Source organism: Rattus norvegicus, chromosome 8 (assembly GCF_036323735.1).
Source record: "Rattus norvegicus strain BN/NHsdMcwi chromosome 8, GRCr8, whole genome shotgun sequence".
NCBI lineage: Eukaryota > Metazoa > Chordata > Mammalia > Rodentia > Muridae > Rattus > Rattus norvegicus.
The window spans coordinates 27,019,412-27,039,869 of NC_086026.1; the positions used below are offsets into that span (position 1 = coordinate 27,019,412).

Sequence of the window (20,458 nt, forward strand, 5' to 3'; positions counted from 1 at the left end):
GGTTTCTGGTAATCTGAGGTGAAGACTGGTTAATAAGAGAACAGCACCAATGAAGTGAAAGCTTTGCTTTACTGGAACAATTGGTATTGCCTAATTGGGTTTGAAAAATCAAATGTTATTAATAAGAAACCAGCACCATTGAGGAAAAATCACTTGGGAAGTATTTTCTCAAGATCAGAACACATAATCTGTAGTCTTGGAGTGGTAAGGCTGCATGTCAAACCTGGCAATCAAACTTAATAAAGTGCAAGAGTTTAATAATGTCACTAATTTTGGAAGCATGGAAGGTGAAGACTTGAAGATGTCATGGAGATAATCTATGAGTCACAGTCTCATAGAAAGCCTGAAAATGCCATTGGTCCATCCTCAGCTGCAGTGGAAACCCCAGAATTGAAGAGGTCATAGAAAGAGGCTGAGGCTTAGCATTATATGGCAGGACTAGAGTCCCTGAAAGAGGCTAGGAAAGGTCATTGGAGAAGGTGGAGCTTCCATTGCAGAAGAGACCCCAGTATGTTGTAGATTCCAGAGCCATGGGATAACCATAAAGGACAGTGGCAGATGTTAAATGAAGCTAGCCTAGCCTGTGGCACAAGCTACATGTGCTTCTGATAGCAAATCCAGAGAAATAGAGCTGTCTAAGACTTTTGGAAGCAAAAGATCATGAGTAAATTCCAGATGATGAACACTAAGCTATGGTGCTTGATTTATGCTGCTGAATGTTGATTCTGCTTGATTTATTTGATTTGATTTGATAGTAATTGTACTCTGATTCTTCTCTCTTGAAACTGTAAAATATGTAACTGATCATTTCTCCTGGTTTACTGCCTCCAGATTCCTGCTTAAATTTTTTATTATAAGCATTTATTGAATATTTTATGTATTTACAATTTCAAATGTTATTCCCTTTCCTGGTTCCCCCTCTTCCATTCCCCCTCCACCTGCTTCTATGAGGAACCTGCCTATATTTCTGCCTGACTTCCCTTAGTGATGAACTATGATTTAGAAGCATAATAGCAAATGAACCTTTTACTTCCCAGAAGAAAAAGAACAGGCTTCTAAGAAATAACAACAAAATAAAATGTAATAACATTAAACAAAAGCCATCACATTGAAGTTGGACAAGGCAAACCAACAGAAGGAAATGAATCCAAGAGAAGGCACAAAAGTCAGCGAACCAGTTACTCACACACTCAGGAGTCTCATTAAAACACTCAACTGAAGGCCATAATATACACACAGAGAACCTTGTTCAGACCCATGCAAGCCCTGTGTTGGCTTCTTCAGTCTGAGTTCAAATGAGCTTTTGCTCAGTTGATTAGAGGGCCTTGTTTTCCTTCATCATCTCTGACTCTTACATTACTTTTCCTTCCTCTTCTACAGGGTTCTTTGAGCTCTCGGGGGAAGGATTTGATGGGCACATACATTTAGACCTTAGTGTTCTAAGGTCTCCCGCTCACTTTCTGTGTAATGTCTGGCTGTAGGTTTCTATATTTGCTTCTACCTGATGCAGGATATCTCTTTGATAATGGCTGAGTGAGGCACCATTCTATTTGTAGAGCAGAATATCATTAGGAGTCATTTTATCACAACTTCTTTTTTAAGACCATTACTATTTGAGTTTACCCTAAGTCCAGCTATCTATTCTCTGGTTCTTAGCCACTCTTTGGAGTGGGCCTTATATCAAATAAATTATTGATTAGTTAGTCCTATAAGCTTTGTTCCACCATTGCCTTAGCATATTTTGAAGGCAGAACAGGTTGTATACCGTCATTTTTTAACAGCTGAGTAATAATCTATCATATAAACATGCCAAAGTTTCTTTATCCATTCTTCTGCTAAGGGACAGAAACATCAGTTTCTGGCTACTCTGAACAGAGCATCAATGAACACGATACATGGCTGAACAAGTGTACTTACAATCAGATGAAGCTCCCTTTGCATATATACCCAAAGTGGTATAGCTGGACCTTGAGGTAGATTGATTCTTACTTTCTGAGGAGCTGCCATACTGATTTCAACAGTGACTGTACAAGTTTATACTTCCCCCATCAATGGATAAGTGCTCCCCTTATTCTACATCCTTTTAAGTTGTCACTTGTTTTGTTGATGTTAGCCATTCTGACAAGTTAAAAAAAATGACTCATGAAGTAGTTTTGATTTGCACTTCCCTGATGGCTAAGGATAGCGAACATCTCTTTAAGTATTTCTCAGTCATTTGAGTTTCTTCTATTGCAAATTCTTTAAATCTATACTGCCATTTTACTTTTTTCTATTCTACATTTTCTTTTATTTTTACAATCTAGTCATTGCCCACTTCATAGTACACCCTCCCATAGTTCCTCATCACATTCCTCCTCCCCCTGTCTCCAAGAGGATGTCTTCCCCCGAACCCCACCAAACCTCCCCACTCCCTGGAGCCTCAAGTCTCTCTAGGGTTAGGCACATCTTGTCTCATTGAGGCCAGACTAGGCAGTCCTCTGCTGTATATGTGTTGGGAACCTCATACCAGCCTTGTTGGTGACTCAGTGTCTGAGATATCTCAGAAGTCCAGTCTAGTTGAAACTGCTGGTCTTCCTAGAGGGTTTCCCTCCTCCTCAGCTTCTTCCTCCTCCTCAGCTTCTTCCTCCTCCTCAGCTTCTTCCTCCTCCTCAGCTTCTTCCAGCATTTCCCTAATTCAACCACAGGGGTCCCCAACTTCTATCTGATTGTTGTGTTTGAGTATCAGCATCTGTCTCAGTCGGCTGCTGGTTAGGCCTCTCAGAGGGCAGCCATGTTAGGTTCCAGTCTGTAAGCACACCATAGCATTAATAATAGAGTCAGGTCTTGGAGCCTCCCCTCAACTCAAGTTGAGCCCATCACTGGACCGCCTTTCCCTCAGTATCTTTTCCATATTTGTCCCTGTAGTTCTTTTAGGCAGGAACAATTCTGGGTCAGAGGTTTTCACTGTGGGATGGCCACCCCATTCCCCGACTTGATGCCCTGTCTTTCTACTGGAGGCAGACTCTACAAGTTCCCTCTCTTCACTCTTGGCATTTCATCTAAGGTCCCTCCATTTGAGTCCTGAGAGTCTCTCACCTCCCAGGTCTCTGATACATTCTAGAGTGTCCCCCCACTTTCCAACCCCAAGGTTGCATATTTCATTTCATTCTGCTGGCCCTCAGTACTTCTCTCCTATCTTCCCCAACTCCCAATGCCTGATAATGTTCCCCTTTTCCCCTCCAACTCCCCTCTTCCAACCAGGTCACTCCCTCCATCTGCCTTCTGTGATTTCTTTCTTATCCCTCCCATGTGGAATTGAAGCATCCTCACTTGAGCCCTATAGCTTGTTAACCTTTTTGTGTTCTGTGGATTGTATCCTAAGTATTCTTTACTTTTTGGCTAATATCCACTTGTCAGTGAGTACATACCATGCATGTCCTTTTGGGTCTGAGTTACCTCACTCAGGATGATATTTTCTAGTTCCATCCACTTGCCTGCAAACCTCATGGTGTTCTCATTCTTAATAGCAGAATAACATTCCAATGTGTAAATGAAGCACATTTTCTGTCCATTTTCTGTTAAAGGACATCTGGGTTGATTCTAACTTCTGGTTATCACAAATAAGACCACTATGAACATAGTGGAACATGTGCCTCTGTGGCATGGTGGGCCATCTTTTTGGGTATATGCTCAGGAGTGGTATAACTGAGTCTTCAGGTAGATGTATTTCCAATTTTCTGAGGAATCTCCAGATTGATTTCCAGAGTGGTTGTACAAGTTTTTCATACTAATACCAATGGAGAACTGTTCTCTTTTTCCACACCCTTGTCAACATGTGCTGTCACCTGAGCTTTTTATCTTAACAATTATGTTTGGAGTAAGGTGGAATCTCAGTGTTGTTTTGATTTGCATTTCCCTGATCACTAAGGACTTGGAACATTTCCTTAAGTACTTCTGCACCATTCAAGATATCTCAGTTATGAATTCTCTGTTTAGTTCTATACCCCATCTTTTGATGGGGATTTAGGGTGGGTTTTATTTTGGGAGGTCAGCTTCTTGAGTTCTTTGTATATTTTGGATATTAGCCCTCTATCAAATGTGAGGTTAGTGAAGATATTTTTCTTAATCTTATAAGTTGCCAAATTGTTCAATCCCTTAACCTGTTTGCTTTTGTTTTCCTGTATTTGTTTAAGCGAATTGTTTCCTCTTTAGCTGCTTCTACCTGTTTACCTGTGTTTTCCCGGATTTCTTTCTTTTTTTTTTTTATCTTTATTAACTTGAGTATTTCTTATTTACATTTTGATTGTTATTCCCATTCCCGGTTTCCAGGACAACATCCCCCTAACCCCTCCCATTCCACATGGGCTTCCCCTCACCATGCTCCCCACATTACCACACTCCCCCCAAAAATCAAATTCACTAGGTGTTCAGTCTTGGCAGGACCAAGGGCTTCCCCTTCCACTGGTGCTCTTACTAGGCTATTAATTGCTATCTATGAGGTTGGAGCCCAGGGTCAGTCCATGTATAGTCTTTGGGTAGTGGCTTAGTCCCTGGAAGCTCTGGTTGGTTGGCATTGTCCATATGGGGTCTCGAGCCCCTTCAAGCTCTTCCAGTTCTTTCTCTGATTCCTTCAAGGGGGGTCGCGTTCTCAGTACAGTGGTTTACTGCGGGCATTCGCCTCTGTATTTGCTGTATTCTGGCTGTGTCTCTCAGGAGAGATCTACATCCGGCTCCTGTCGGCCTGCACTTCTTTGATTCATCCATCTTATCTAATTGGGTGGCTGTATATGTATGGGCCACATGTGGGACAGGTCCTGAATGGGTGTTCCTTCTGCCTCTTTATAATCTTTGCCTCCCTATTCCCTGCCAGGAGTATTCTTGTTCCCCTTTTAAAGAAGGAGTGAAGCATTCACATTTTGATCATCCTTCTTGAGTTTCATGTGTTCTGTGCATCTAGGACAATTCAAGCATTTTGGCTAATATCCACTTATCAATGAGTGCATACCATGTATGTCTTTCTGTGATTGGGTTACCTCACTCATGATGATATTTTCCAGTTCCATCCATTTGCCTATGAATTTCATAAAGTCATTGTTTTTGATAGCTGAGTAATATCCCATTGTGTAGATGTACCACATTTTCTGTATACATTCCTCTGTTGAAGGACATCTGGGTTCTTTCCAGCTTCTGGCTATTATAAATAAGGCTGCTATGAACATAGTGGAGCACGTGTCTTTGTTATATGTTGGGGCATCTTTTGGGTATATGCCTAAGAGAGGTATAGCTGGGTCCTCAGGTAGTTCAATGTCCAATTTTCTGAGGAACCTCCAGACTGATTTCCAGAATGGTTGTACCAGTCTGCAATCCCACCAACAATGGAGGACTGTTCCTCTTTCTCCACATCCTCGCCAGCATTTGCTGTCACCTGAGTTTTTGATCTTAGCCATTCTCACTGGTGTGAGGTGGAATCTCCGGGTTGTTTTGATTTGCATTTCCCTTATGACTAAAGATGTTGAACATTTCTTTAGGTGTTTCTCAGCCATTCGACATTCCTCAGCTGTGAATTCTTTGTTTAGCTCTGAACTCCATTTTTTAATAGGGTTATTTGTCTCCCTGCAGTCTAACTTCTTGAGTTCTTTGTATATTTTGGATATAAGGCCTCTATCTGTTGTAGGATTGGTAAAGATCTTTTCCCAATCTGTTGGTTGCCGTTTTGTCCTAACCACAGTGTCCTTTGCCTTACAGAAGCTTTGCAGTTTTATGAGATCCCATTTGTCGATTCTTGATCTTAGAGCATAAGCCATTGGTGATTTGTTCAGGAAATTTTCTCCAGTGCCCATGTGTTCCAGGTTCTAACCCGCATTTTCTTCTATTATTTGAGTGTATCTGGTTTGATGTGCAGGTCCTTGATCCACTTGGACTTAAGCTTTGTACAGTGTGATAAGCATGGATCGATCTGCATTATTCTACATGTTGACCTCCAGTTGAACCAGCACCATTTGCTGAAAATGCTATCTTTTTTCCATTGGATGGTTTTGGCTCCTTTGTCAAAAATCAAGTGACCATAGATGTGTGGGTTCATTTCTGGGTCTTCAATTCTATTCCATTGGTCTATCTGTCTGTCTCTGTACCAATACCATGCAGTTTTTATGACTATTGATCTGTAATACTGTTTGAGTTCAGGGATAGTGATTTCCCCTAGAAGTCCTTTTATTGTTGAGGATCGTTTTAGCTATCCTGGGTTTTTTGTTATTCCAGATGAATTTGAAAATCCTTCTGTCTAACTCGCTGAAGAATTTGATGGGGATTGCATTGAATCTGTAGATGGCTTTTGGTAAAATGGCCATTTTTACTATATTAATCCTGCCAATCCATGAGCATGGGAGATCTTTCCATCTTCTTAGGTCTTATCAATTTCTTTCTTCAGAGGCTTGAAGTTCTTATTGTACAGATCTTTTACTTGTTTGGTTAAAGTCACACCAAGGTATTTTATATTATTTCGGACTATTATGAAGGGTGTTGTTTCCCTAATTTCTTTCTCAGCTATTTCTCTTTTGTGTAGAGGAAGGCTACTGATTTATTTGTGTTAATTTTATACCCAGCCACTTTGCTGAAGGTGTTTATCAGGTTTAGTAGATCTCTGATGAAACTTTTGGGGGTCACTAAAATATACTTTCATATTATCTGCAAATAGTGATATTTTGACTTCTTCTTTTCCAATCTGTATCCCCTTGACCTCCTTTTGTTGTCTGATTGCTCTGGTTAGAAATTCAAGAACTATATTGACTAAGTAGGGAGAGAGTGGGCAGCCTTGTCTAGTCCCTGATTTTAGTGGGATTGCTTCACATTTCTCTCCATTTGGTTTAATGTTAGCTACTGGATTGCTGTATATGGCTTTTACTATGTTTAGGTATGGGCCTTGAATTCCTATTTTTTCCAGGACTTTTATCATGAAGGGGTGTTGAATTTTGTCAAATGCTTTCTCAGCATCTAATGAAATGATCATATGGTTTTGTTCTTTCTGTTTGTTTATATAATGGATCTCATTGATGGTTTTCCGTATATTAAACCATCCCTGCATGCCTGGGATGAAGCCTACTTCATCATGGTGGATGATTGTTTTGATATGCTCTTGGATTCAGTTTGCCAGAATTTTATTGAGTATTTTTGCATTGATATTCATAAGGGAAATTCATCTGAAGTTCTCTTCTTTCTTGGGTCTTTGTGTGGTTTATGTATAAGAGTAACTGCGGCTTCATAGAAGGAATTTGGCAGCACTCCATCTGTTTCAATTTTGTGGAATAGTTTGGATAGTATTGGTATGAGGTCTTCTGAAAGTCTGATAGAATTCTGCACTGAACCCGTCTGGACCTGGGCTCTTTTTGGTTGGGAGACCTTTAATGACTGCTTCTATTTCCTTAGGAGTTATGGGGTTGTTTAACTGGTTTATCTGTTCCTGATTTAACTTCAGTACCTGGTATCTCTCTAGGAAATTGTCCATTTCCTGCATATTTTCAAGTTTTGTTTAATATAGGCTTTTGTAGTAGGATCTGATGATTTTTTTTAATTTCCTCTGAATCTGTAGTTATGTCTCCCTTTTCATTTCTGATTTTGTTAATTTGGACGCACTCTCTGTGTCCTCGCATTAGTCTGGCTAAGGGTTTATCTATTTTGTTGATTTTCTCAAAGAACAAACTTTTGGTTCTGTTGATTCTTTCTATGGTCCTTTTCGTTTCTACTTGGTTGATTTCAGCTCTGAGTTTGATTATTTCCTGCCTTCTACTCCTCATGGGTGTATTTGCTTCTTTTTGTTCTAGAGCTTTTAGGTGTGCTGTCAAGCTTCTGATATATGCTCGTTCCTGTTTCTTTCTGCAGGCAATCAGAGCTATGAGTTTTCCTCTTAGCACAGCTTTCATTGTGTCCCATAAGTTTGGTTATGTTGTACCTACATTTTCATTAAATTCTAAGAAGTCTTTAATTTCTTTCTTTATTTCTTCCTTGAACAGGTTATCACTGAATAGAGCATTGTCCAACTTCCATTTATATGTGGGTGTTCTTCCCTTATTGTTATTGAAGACCAGCTTTAGCCCATGATGGTCTGATAGGACGAATGGCATATTTCTATCTTTCTGAATCTCTTGAGCCTTGTTTTCTGACCTATTGTATGGTCAATTTTGGAGAAAGTACCATGAGGTGGTGAGAAGAAGGTATATCCTTTTGTTTTAGGATAGAATGTCCTATAATTATCTGTTAAGTCCATTTGGTTCATGATTTCTCTTAGTCTGTCTACGACTCTGTTTAATTTCTGTTTCCATGATCAGTCCATTGATGAGAGTTGGGTGTTGAAATCTCCCACTATTATTGTGTGAGGTGCAATGTGTGTCTTGAGCTTTAGTAAGGTTTCTTTGATGTATGTAGGTGCCCTTGTATTTGGAGCATAGAAACTTAGAATTGAGAGTTCATCTTGGTGGATTTTTCCTTTGATGAATATGAAGTGTCCTTCCTTATCTTTTTTGATGACTTTTAGTTGGAAATTGATTTTATTCGATATTAGAATGGCTACTCCAGCTTCCTTCTTCAGACCATTTGCTTGGAAAGTTGTTTTCCAGCCTTTCACTCTGAGGTAGTGTCTGTCTTTGTCCCTGAGGTGTGTTTCCTGTAGGCAGCAGACTGCGGGGTCCTCCTTGCATATCCAATTTGTTAATCTATGTCTTTTTATTGGGGAGTTGAGACCACTGATATTGAGAGATATTAAGGAATGGTGATTATTGCTTCCTGTTATATTCATATTTGGATGTGAGGCTGTTTGTGTGCTTTTCTTCTCTTTGTTTTGTTGCCAAGACTATTAGTTTCTTGCTTTTTCTAGGGTGTAGCTTGCCTCCTTATGTTGAGCTTTACCATTTATTATCCTTTGTAAGGCTGGATTTGTAGAAAGATATTGTGTAAATTTCATTTTGTCATGGAATATCTTGGTTTCTCCATCTATGTAAATTCAGAGTTTTGCTGGATACAGTAACCTGGGCTGGCATTTTTGTTCTCTTAGCGTCTGTATGACATCTGTCCAGGATCTTCTGGCTTTCATAGTCTCTGGTGAGAAGTCTGGTGTGATTCTAATAGGTTTGCCTTTTCATGTTGCTTGACCTTTTTCCCTTACTGCTTTTAATATTCTTTCTTTATTTTGTGCATTTGGTGTTTTGATATTATGTGACGGGAGGAGTTTCTTTTCTGGTCCAATCTATTTGGAGTTCTCTAGGCTTCTTGTATATTTACGGGCATGTCTTTCCTTAGGTTAGGGAAGTTTTCTTCTATGATTTTGTTGAAGATATTTACTGGTCCTTTGAGCTGGGAGTCTTCACTCTCTTCTATACCTATTATCCTTAGGTTTGATCTTCTCATTGAGTCCAAGATTTCCTGTATGTTTTGGACCAGTTGCTTTTTCCATTTTACATTATCTTTGACAGTTGGGTCGATGATTTCTATGGAATCTTCTGGACCTGAGGTTCTCTCTTCTATCTCTTGTATTTTGTTGGTGATGCTTGTATCTATGGCTCCTTGTCAATTCTTTTGGTTTTCTATATCCAGGGTTGTTTCCCTTTGTGTTTCTTTATTGCTTCTATTTCCATTTTTAATTCCTTCACCTGTTTGTGTTTTCCTAGAATTCTTTCAGGGATTTTTGTGATTCCTCTCTATAGGCTTCTACTTGATTATTTATATTTTCCTGCGTTTCTCTAAGGGAGTTCTTCATGTCTTTCTTGAAGTCCTCCTGCATGATAATCAAATGTGATCTTAAATCTAGATCTTGCTTTTCTGGTGTGTTTGGATATTCAGTGTTTGTTTTGGTGGGAGAATTGGGCTCCAATGATGCCATGTAATCTTGGTTTCTATTGCTTGGGTTCCTGCGCTGGTGTTACCTTGTTCTGCTATTTCTGACATTGGCTAGACCTTCTCATAGGCCTATGTGTGAGGAGTGCTGTAGACCTGTTTTCCAGTTTTCTTTCAGCCAGTTGTGGGAACAGAGTGTTCTGCTTTCAGGCGTGTAGTCTTTCCTGCCTACTGGTCTTCAGCTGTTCCTGTGGGCCTGTGTCCTGAGTCCAGCAGGCAGGTCGCTTGGAGCAGAAAAGTTGGTCTTACCTGTGGTCCTGTGGTTCAAGTTGCTCGTGGCGGGCTGCTTTTGAGCTCTCCTTGAGGGCAGCAACCAGGAGGACCTGCACCACATTTTCCCAGAGCCCCCGTGCACTGGGGTCTCAGATGGCATTAGGTGTTTTCCTCTGGAGTCAGAAATGTGGGCAGAGTGTAGTCTCTTCTAGCTTCCCAGGCGTGTCTGCCCCTCTGAAGATTTAGCTCTCCCTCCCATGGGATTTGGGTGTAGAAAACTGTTGATCGGTCCCTTCAGGTCCGGGCAGTGTCTGGACTGTGGGGGACCTGCGGCTCCAGTGCCTCTATCTTCCAGTTCACAGAGGTTGTATACAGTTTCCTCTTGGGCCAGGGATGTGGGCATGGGTGGGCAATATTGGTGGTCTCTCCTGCTCTGCAGTCTCAGGAGTGGCCACCTGTCTGGGTGATGAGCTTTCTTTCCCACTGGGTTTGGGTTCAGGGAGCTGTGGGCCGGGATCCCCGTATTTCTTCCAAGGAGTTATTCATATCTTCCTTAAAGAACTCTATTACCTACATGAAATAGCATTTTAGGTCAGCATCATGCTGTTCAGGTGTGTTAGGGTATCCAGGACATGCTGTGGTGGGAAAATATATTAGCTTCTGTTGCTTATGTTCTTGTGCTTGCCTCTTGCCATCTGGTTATCTCTGGTGTTAACTGGCCTTGGTGTCTCTCTGGATCCTACCTCCTGGGTTGCTGCAGGACTCCTGCAAGACCTGTGGCCCTGGCCACAACAAATCTTCTGGGAGGCCTTCGAACTGTGGGTTCTTCAGAGGCGTAGTAATCCTGATGGTCTGCCTTGGTAGAAGGAGCAGGCTGGAAGGGAAATGGAGTTCAGGCATAGGGGATAAGTCCAGAGTCCACTGGCCTCCTTGGAGGGGGTCCAGCGGCTGAGGTTATTTAGGAGGGTCCCTTACCTATTGCCCTGGGTGCAGCAAATCTCCTGGGAGGCCTCCAGACTATGGGGTCTTCAAAGGGTCAGACATGCTGGTAATCTGCCCCAGTAGAAAACACAGGCCAACAAAGACATGTTTTGAATATTTTTTCAAGTCTAAAAGTGTTTCAGAGTGAAATGTCTGTACTCCCATTTTAAAATTGGAGTTTTTGTCCCTTTGATATCTAGTTTCTTGAATTTTTTATATATTTGATATATTAGTCCTCTATTGAATATGTAGTTGGTAAAGATATTTTCCAATTCTGTAGGTTGGCACTTTGCATGCATGACACTGTACCATGCATAATATTTTCAGTTTCATGAGTTCCCATTGATTAATTGTTGATTTTAAAGCCAGAGTAATGGTATTCTGTTTAGAAACTTTTTTTTCTGTGCCAATGACCTTAATTAAAGGCTATTCCCAATTGTCTATTCTATCAGATCATTATATCTGGCTTACATTCATGTCTTTGATCATATTGGAGTTAAGGTTTATGCAGGATTATAAATATGGATCTCTTTGAATTTTTCTATATCCAGACATCCAGTATGACCAGCACCATTTTTGAAGATGTTGGCTTTTTTCCAGTGCGTATTTCTAGCTTCTTGTATGGTCATGGTGTCTCTTCACAGCAATCAAACACTAACTAAGACAGAAGTTGATACCAGGCTCTGGGGGGTATTGCTGTGATAGGTCTTACCATGCTTTTCTTTGAAGGAATGTAAACTTTGAGCCTTTGGATTAGAAAAGCAATTGACCACTTTATGTGGGACTTAATGGGTGATCCTAGTAGAATTATGGAAGAGAGTAGTGCTAGACTAATTTGAACTGTTGTGAACTAGCTCAAAGTGTTTCAGAAGAGAAAAACATTCATAGGACATAAAAACTATTCTTGTGGTACTTTAGCTAAAAATGTGGCTGCTTTTTGCCCTTATCCAAAAAAGTCTACCTGAATAGACTTTAAACTGAAGAGTGTTTGTTTGTTTATTAAGAGAACTGACAGAAGAAATTTCAATTTACACTATTGTGTAGTTTTTAGTGGTCACACTTATAAGATCTATAATAAAAAGGAGAAAGCTGAGCAAAGAAAAATACAAATGTAGAGTTCAAGGGAAAAAAGTAGAAGTCAGAAAGTAAAGTAGAGCCGAATCCCGTGTTCAGAGAGATAAGCGGATTAAAGAAAAGCCTGATGTTGGAAGGTATAAAGAGTGTGGTGAACTCAGAGAAAGACCTCTCTCAGCTAAGCTTCCAACATGTGAAAAGAAAATTTTACAGCCAAGTATAGTGGTGTACACCTTAATCGCAGTGCTGTGAAAGCAGAGGCAGACAGATCTCTGAGTTCAAGGCAAGCCTGGTTTCAGAGTGAGTTTCATAACAGCCAATCTTAGGCAGTGGAGGAAACTGTGAAAAACAGAAAACTAGAATGTATCTAAACAAGGTGTCCATGTTCCAGCCTCAGCAAGGAGCAGAACTTGGCATCTTCACACACATGGTTCTTGCTTTAGAGTCAAAAGTACAAGAAAGGTGTTACAAAATTTCATCTGAGACTAAGGAAAGCTATTGAGACCAGGTATGTGGCAGGGATGTCTCTGCATGGAGGCCTAGAGAGTCCATCATGTGAACCTATGAAAGTGAAGCTTGGATTTCCTTGGAGACCCCAAGATTTTGAAGATGGAGGATCCATTGGATACCTGCTGAGGATAGTTGATTAATGGAGTAGAACTAACCCAAGACAGGGAAGTGTGTTGCAATCAAAAAAGTTGAAAGGTTGGAAATCTGAAAAACATTTTGACATCAACATGAAGATGGACTTTGCCCAAATGGTTCTCACTACTCTCTCATTCCTCTATTTTGGAGTCGAAATGTATATCATATGCCATTGTATGTTAGAAGTATGTGGTCTGCTTTTTCATTTTGATTTCACAGTGGTTTATAATTAAGTGATTGACATAAATATCAGATTTTGAACTATGGACTTTGAAAGACTGTTGAGATTCTGAGTGACAATGGGGACTCTTGAAGTTGGACTAAATGCATTTTGCACTATGATATGTCCACAAGCCTAGGGAGACTAGGAAGTAGAGGGTGGTGGTTTGAATGAAAATGCCCCCCATAGGCTTATAGGAAATGGCATTATTGGAGGTATAGCTTTGTTGGAGTAGGTATGGCATTTCTGGAGGAAGTATGTCACTGGGCAAAAAGGCTTTGAGGTTTGAACAGCTCAAGACAGGCCTAGTGGCTCATGACTGTTTTCTGGTGCCTGCTAATCTGGATGTAGAACTCTCAGTTACCTCTCCAGCACCATGTCTCCCTGTAAGGAGCCATTCTTCCTGCCATGACAATAATGGGCTAAACCTCTGAACTGTAAGCCAGTTCTAATTAAAGGTTTTCCTTTGTAATAGTTGCTATGGTCATGGTATCTCTTCAAACTAATAAAATTCAAACTAAGGTATATAAAGATGAAGGCATTAGATCCCCTGTAGATGAAGTTACTGAGGTTTTGAACTGTCTGATGTGAGTGCTGAAAACATAATTTGTGTACTTTCCAAGAACAGCCTTTCTTTTAACCACTGAGATCTTCATACTCCCTCACTGATTGTTTCTTATTGGACTAAACATATACCTACTACATTGCATAACAGTCATATCCAAGGTTTATGTGTAAGAAAAACAAAAATGAAAATAACTTCACATAAAAAATTTGGGAATATTACTCACAATAACTAGGAGGTGTCAGAAAGCCAAGTGACTGTAGACAGATAGATTAATAAAATGTGGTATATCCACATATTGAAGTGTTATTTAGCCATAAATAGAAGTAAATTCTTTTTTATATATAAAAATGGTGTGGCACTTTATTTTTAAAATCAGAAAAATAAGTCCCAAATTTCTCATTTCAGAGGCTGTAGTTGAACAACAGAATGGGGCCTTCTCAGGTAAACAGGTACCAGGTTAAGACTGGGAGCCCTGGCCCACTCAGCCCAAAGAACCCCAGGTAGGCAGCGCAGAAGGTCCAAATCTAGTAGTATGTCCTCTGTTCTGGTCACTTCCCCTTCAGGGGCTCAGTTTAGCCACTTGGACTCCAGTGTGGGGCTGCCCTGAGATGGGACTGGGGAGAGGTTAACCACCTCGATCACAGATAGAGTGGGCTGTGGGACAGGTGCAGGCCCAAGGATGTCTCTGTAGTAACAGGTGTCAAAACTCAGGGCTGAACACTGTTATAACAGGAATAGAGTTCAGACAGGGGCTTCCAGTTGCCCTACAGTTGCCTCTGGGGTAAAGGAAGAGCCCTGAAAGGTGGGGAAGCAGCCACTGAGTCACCACCCTTCACATTTCTCATGTAGCTGGAGGATCTTCAAGTAGACATTAGCATCATCCCACAGGCAAGAAAACGGTGGCCTGAAACGCGGCCGACCAAATCCACAGTGTGGTCCTGAGTCACGTAAGCCATTGTGCTCAGGGCAGGGAATACATTGGTGAGAAGAGGGAGTGAGGGGGAAACAGAAGAGTGAAGCCTAGGCTGGCACTTCATCACACATGTCCACCACATACAGGCATACATAAGCATACCACTCACACCTGCACACATGCACGGGAGACTGAGAGATGCAAAAACAGTGTTGGCAATTAGAGGCACCGAAAGATGCTGAGGGATCCCAACAGCTCCAAGTCCTTAGTGTGACTGTGTAACCTTGCCCAGGAGTTGTCCATCACAAAGCAGCACATGTGAGGAGCATAGTAACACCAAGAAGCCTGACAACCGTGGAGGGGACAGTGGGATGACATGGAGTTCATCTCTCCTTCTGATGCGATGGGCCCAATCAGGCAAAGTAGTCTGGAAACAGCCTTGGGGCAGTCTGGGAAAACATCTTAGGCTTAAAGAGAGCCGGCTCTCATTAGTGCAGTCCAATTGTAGCGTTAACAAATTCACCCAGGAAGTCATCTACAAGCCTCAGGCTCCAGGACTCACAGATGGGACTTGGCGGGCCACCCCTGGGGCAGAGTGTCGAGTCCACTGTGACCTCAGGGGCCTGAAAGGATGGCCCAATATGGAAGGCCGGGGACGGCGAGCTGGCACCAGTCCCAGTAGGGACTGCCGTCTCAGCTGACAAAGAGGCCTCAGCAGAGGCTGGGGGGCCAGGCCTGGCTGCCCCAGAAGGGAAGAACGATCAGGAAGAGGAAGTAATGGTTGGGGTTTTCGAGGCTGGTCTGGGCCTAGAAGTGACCGCAGGGGCTTCGTCGGGCCCATGAGGGGCTGCTTGAGTATATGGGATTGCTCAAGAGTGCCCGCTGGCGGCAGCAGCACTGGCCTGAAAGGCAGCTGTTGGGACGACGGCGTGGGCGTGGTTGCAAGGTGAGAGTCCGAGGGGCAGGCACTGCTGGCATTGGACTAGCAGAGACTGTAGGGGTGGGCAGTGCTGTCCTGTGGCAGCCCTACAGGGCTGGTCACAGGGACACAGTGTGGTCCATGACCTCAAAGGCTGGCAACGGTGCCATACGGTCAGTAGAGACCGGCAGAGATGACACGAGGTCAACAGGGACCGAAGTGGGTGGTAACGATGCCGTGGAGTCTGGATGGACCGCAGGCGCTGCCTGGAGCCTGGAAGTGCCAAGAGTGGCATGCGGGGCTGAGCCAGGCGTGAGCGCTGGGTCTGGCTGAGCTGATCTGGGGCCCGAAGCAGAAGCTGGGGACGATGGTGCTGACCAGGGCCCAGAAGTGGGCGCCGGGGCTGGCAGGGCTGTCTCAAGCCTAGAAGTGATCGATGGGGCCAAGCACGCTGACCCAGGGGCGGCCGCTGGGGCTGGCAGTGCTGCCCCAGGGCTGGGAGGGGCCCCTGGGGCTGGCTGGACTGGCTGGGCTGTTGCTGCTGCTGTTGCTGGGTCGGGCGGTTCTGGTGCCAGGTGCTGGCTGGGAGCGGCCCCCCTTCTGGGGAGCACACCTGTTTTGAGGGCTGCAATGGGACTTTCCTAGTCCTTTCATCGCAAGTGGGCTCTGCATCACAAGTGGGACTGCCCACCTCCAGGGGCTGCCTGTTCTCACTCAGCTGCGCAGATGGGCAGTTTTTTGACTCTCGGGGCTTCTTCACGAGGCGTTGATCCCATTTCTCCTTCCGCTCATGTGGCTTGAGAGCCATGTCCTTCTCCAGGGCCTCCAGGGTGCTGAAGCTGGCTATAGCGAAGCCGTCAATAACCTCCTCCTCCTCCTGCGAGCTGGACTTGCGGCGACAGCGCCGCGGGGGACGTGTAGCGCGCAGAGACGTAGGGCGCTGAGGCGTCGCGCCGTGGAGTCCCTTGTTCTCCTTGCCAGGACTGGGCTCTGGCTCCTCACCCGACGACGGGCTCTACGCGCCGGCGTCCCGGGCAGCTTCCCGACGCCGGCCGCGGTCTCGCTGCGCGCGCGAACGCCGGCTCGACCGGACCTTGGCCTCCATGGCGGCGCGGCGGCGGTGACTTTGGCGCCCCGCGCCGCCTGCTATGCCGTGCCGCCCGGCTGCGAGGGCGCCGTGCGGGCTCGGGGCCGGGGCGGGCTCGGGGCCGGGGCGGGCATGCCCGGCGCGGGCTCTCAGCACTGGACGACGCGCGGGCTAGGACCCCGGGTCCGGCCCGGCGCACCGGAGTGCGGCAGGCTCTCAGCCGCCCTAGACCAGGCCCCCAGGGACACAGCCCATGGCGACCGGCGGGCAGCAGCAGTGGGCGGCCGAGGACGGCGGGTGGCGGAGCTTCTGAGCGCTGGGTCGGTGAGGCAGACCTAGAAGTAAATTCTTATACACACAAGGTGTGAATGAACCTTGAAAATCTTATATTAGTGGTTTCTGCTTGTGCAAAGAACTGAACTGAACTGGTTCCACAGATCTCTGTACCCAAACCCTGTGGGGGAGAGAGCTGGACTCTCAGACGTATAGACAATCCTGAGAGCTCAGGGGAGACCCCCACATATGTTCACATTCCTGGACAAAGAGGAACCTGCCTAGTGTCCTCTGGACACAGGAACATAGGCTCAGTCAGCAGTAGGAACTGTCCAGTTTCTGCCTGTGCCAAAGGCCAAACGCCAGTTGCCAGAACCAACAACATACCTGAGAGCTTAGAAAAGACTGAATTTTCTGCTCCAAGCAACCCCCAGGAGGCTTTAGATCACACAAACACAGAAGCAGCTCTCTGTTCCCAGATCCAGCTGAAAGAAAACAGGTCAACAGGAGTGCTGAACACAGGCCTACAGGAGGGTCAAGCCACTGTCAAAGACAGGAAGACAAACTAACACCAGAGACAACCTGATGGCAAGAGGCAAGCACAGGAACTAAGCAACTGAAACCGAGACTACTTGGCATCATCAAGCCCAGTTCTTCCACCAAAGCAAATACTGGACATGAAAATATTCTGGAAAAAGAAAGATTTGTATTTAAAATCACATGTCATGATGATGATAGAGGATTTTAAGAAGGACATAAACAACTCCCTAAAGGAAATATAAGACAGAACAGGTAAACAAGTAGAAGCCCTTAAAGAGGAAACAGAAAAATCCCTTAAAGAATTACAGGAAAGCACAATGAAACAGTGAACGAATTGAACAAAACCGTCCAGAATGTTAAAATTGAAATAGAAAAAATAAAGAAAGCATAAAAGGAGACAACTCTGGAGATAGAAAACACAGGGAAGAGATCAGGAGTCATAGATGCGAGGATCACCAACAGAATGAAAGACCTAGAAGAGATAATCTCAAGGGCAGAAGATACCATAGAAAACATCGACACAAATGTCAAGGATAATGTAAAACCAAAAAGCTCCTAACCCAAAACATCCATAAAATGGAGGACACAATAAGAAGAGCAAACCTAAGGATAATAGGTATAGAAAAGAGCCAAGACTCCCAACTTAAAGGCCCAGTAAATATCTTAAACAAAATTATAGAAGAAAACATCCCTAATCTAAAGAAAGAGATGCCCAAAAACATACCAGAAACCAACAGACCGAAACATAGATTGGAAAAGAAAATAAATTTCTCCTGTCACATAATAGTCAAAACAACAAATGCACAGAAGGAAGAAAGAATATTAAAAGTAGAAAGGGAAAAAGGTCAAGTAACATATAAAGATAGGCTGATCATAATTACACCAGACTTCTCAGCAGAGACTCTGAAAGCAAGAAGATCCTGGGCAGATTTCATACAGATCCTAATAAAACATAAATGCCAGCCCAGGCTAATATAACCAGCAAAACTCTCAATTAGCATAGATGGAGAAACCAAGATGTTCCACAGCAAAACCAAATTTACACAACATCATTCTACAAACCCAGCCCCACAAAGGATAATAGATGGAAAAGTCCAACACAAGTAGGGAAACTATACCCTACAAAAGGCAAGAACGTAATCTCCTTGCAAAGAAACCAAAAGTAGAGAGACACACAAACATAAGTCACCTCTAAGAACAAAAATAACAGGAAAAAACAATCACTATTCCTTAATATCTTTTAACATCAATGGATTCAATTCCCCCAAAAAAGACATAGTCTGACAGATAGGACCTAGCATTTTGATGCACACAGGAAACACACCTTAGAGACAAAGACAGACACTACCTCAGAGTAAAAGACTGGAAAACAACTTTCCAAGCAAACAGTCTGAAGAAACAAGCTAGTGTAGCCATTCTAATATCGAATAAATTTGACTTTCAACCAAAAGTTATCAAAAAAAGATAAGAAAGGGTATGTCAAATTCATCAAAGGAAATATCCACCAAGATGAACTCTCAATCCTGAATATCTATGATCAATATGCAAGGGCACCTACATTCATTAAAAAAAAAACTTACTAAAGCTCAAAGCACACATTGCACCTTCCATAATAATAGTGAGAGTTGTCAACATCCCACTCTCATCAATGGACAGATCATGGAAACAGAAACTAAACAGGGACATAGAGAAACTAAGAAAAGTTATGAACCAAGTGGATCTAAAAGATACTTACAGAGCATTTCATCCTAAAACAAAAGAATATACCTTCTTCTCAGCAACTCATGGTACCTTCTCCAGAACTGACCATATAATCAGTCACGAACCAGTCCTCAACAGATACAGGAAGACAGAAATAATCCAATGCATACTATCAGTTCACCACAGATGAAGACTCGTCTTCAATAACAATGATAACAACAGAAAGCCCACATATACATGGAAGCTGAACAACATTCTACTCAATGATAACTTGGTCAAGGAAGAAATAAAGAAAGAAATTAAAGGCTTTTTAGAATTGAATGAAAATGAAGGCACAACATACACAAATTTATGGGATACTATGAAATCACTGCTAAGAGGAAAACTTAGCTCTGAGTGCCTCAAAAAATAAATTGGAGACCCCATACATTAGCAGCTTGACAGAACACCTAAAAGTCCTAGAACAAAAAGAAACAAATATATCCAAGAGAAGTAGAAGGCAGGAAATAATCAAACTCAAGGCTGAAATCAACCAAGTAGAAAGAAAAAGAACTATACAAAGAATCAACAAAACCAGAAGGTAGTTCTTTGAGAAAATCAACAGCATAGATAAACCCTTAGCAAGACTAACCAGAGGGCACAGAGAAAGTATCCAAATTAACAAAATCAGAAATGAAAAAAGAGACATAACAACACAATCTGAGAAAATTCAGAAAATCATCAGATCCTACTATAAAAATATGTATGCAACAAAACTGGAAAATCTGGAGGAAATGGACAATTTTCCAGACAGACACGAGGTACCAAAGTTAAATCAGGATCACATAAGCAATCTAAACAGTCATATAACTCCTAAAGAATTATAAAAAGTCTATCAACCAAAAAGAAGCCCAGGAAAAGATGGGTTTAATGCAGAATGCTATCAGACCTTCGTAAAAGACCTCATAACAACACTGTCCAAACTATTAGACAAAATAGAAGCAGAAGGAGCACTACTCAATTCCTTCTATGAAGCCATAATTACATTTATACCTAAAACACACAAAGGCCCAACAAAGAGAGAGAACCTCGGACCAATTTCCCTTATGAATATTGACCCAAAAATACTCAATAAAATTCTCACAAACCGAATCTAAAAACACATCAAAATGATCATCCATCATGATCAAGTAGGCTTCATTCCAGGGATGCAGGGGTGGTTCAATATATGGAAATTCATCAACACAATCCCCTATGTAAAAAAAAAAAAAACAAAGAAAAAAACCATATGATCATCTCATTAGATGCTGAGAAAGCATTTGACAAAATTCAACACACCTTAATGTTAAAAAGCTTGGAAAGATCAGGAATTCAAGGTCCATACCTAAACTTAGTAAAAGCAATATACAGCAAACCAGTACCCAAAATAAAACTAAATGGGGAGAAACTTGAAGCAATCCCACTAAAATCAGGAACTAGACAAG

At 42.7% G+C, this 20,458-nt stretch overlaps 1 pseudogene; it reads right to left on the reverse strand.

Moving 5' to 3' along the window:
• Nucleotides 1–13,920: 13,920 nt before the first annotated feature.
• LOC108351838 (RNA polymerase II degradation factor 1-like) lies at nucleotides 13,921–16,880 on the reverse strand (annotated as a pseudogene).
• Nucleotides 16,881–20,458: the final 3,578 nt, after the last annotated feature.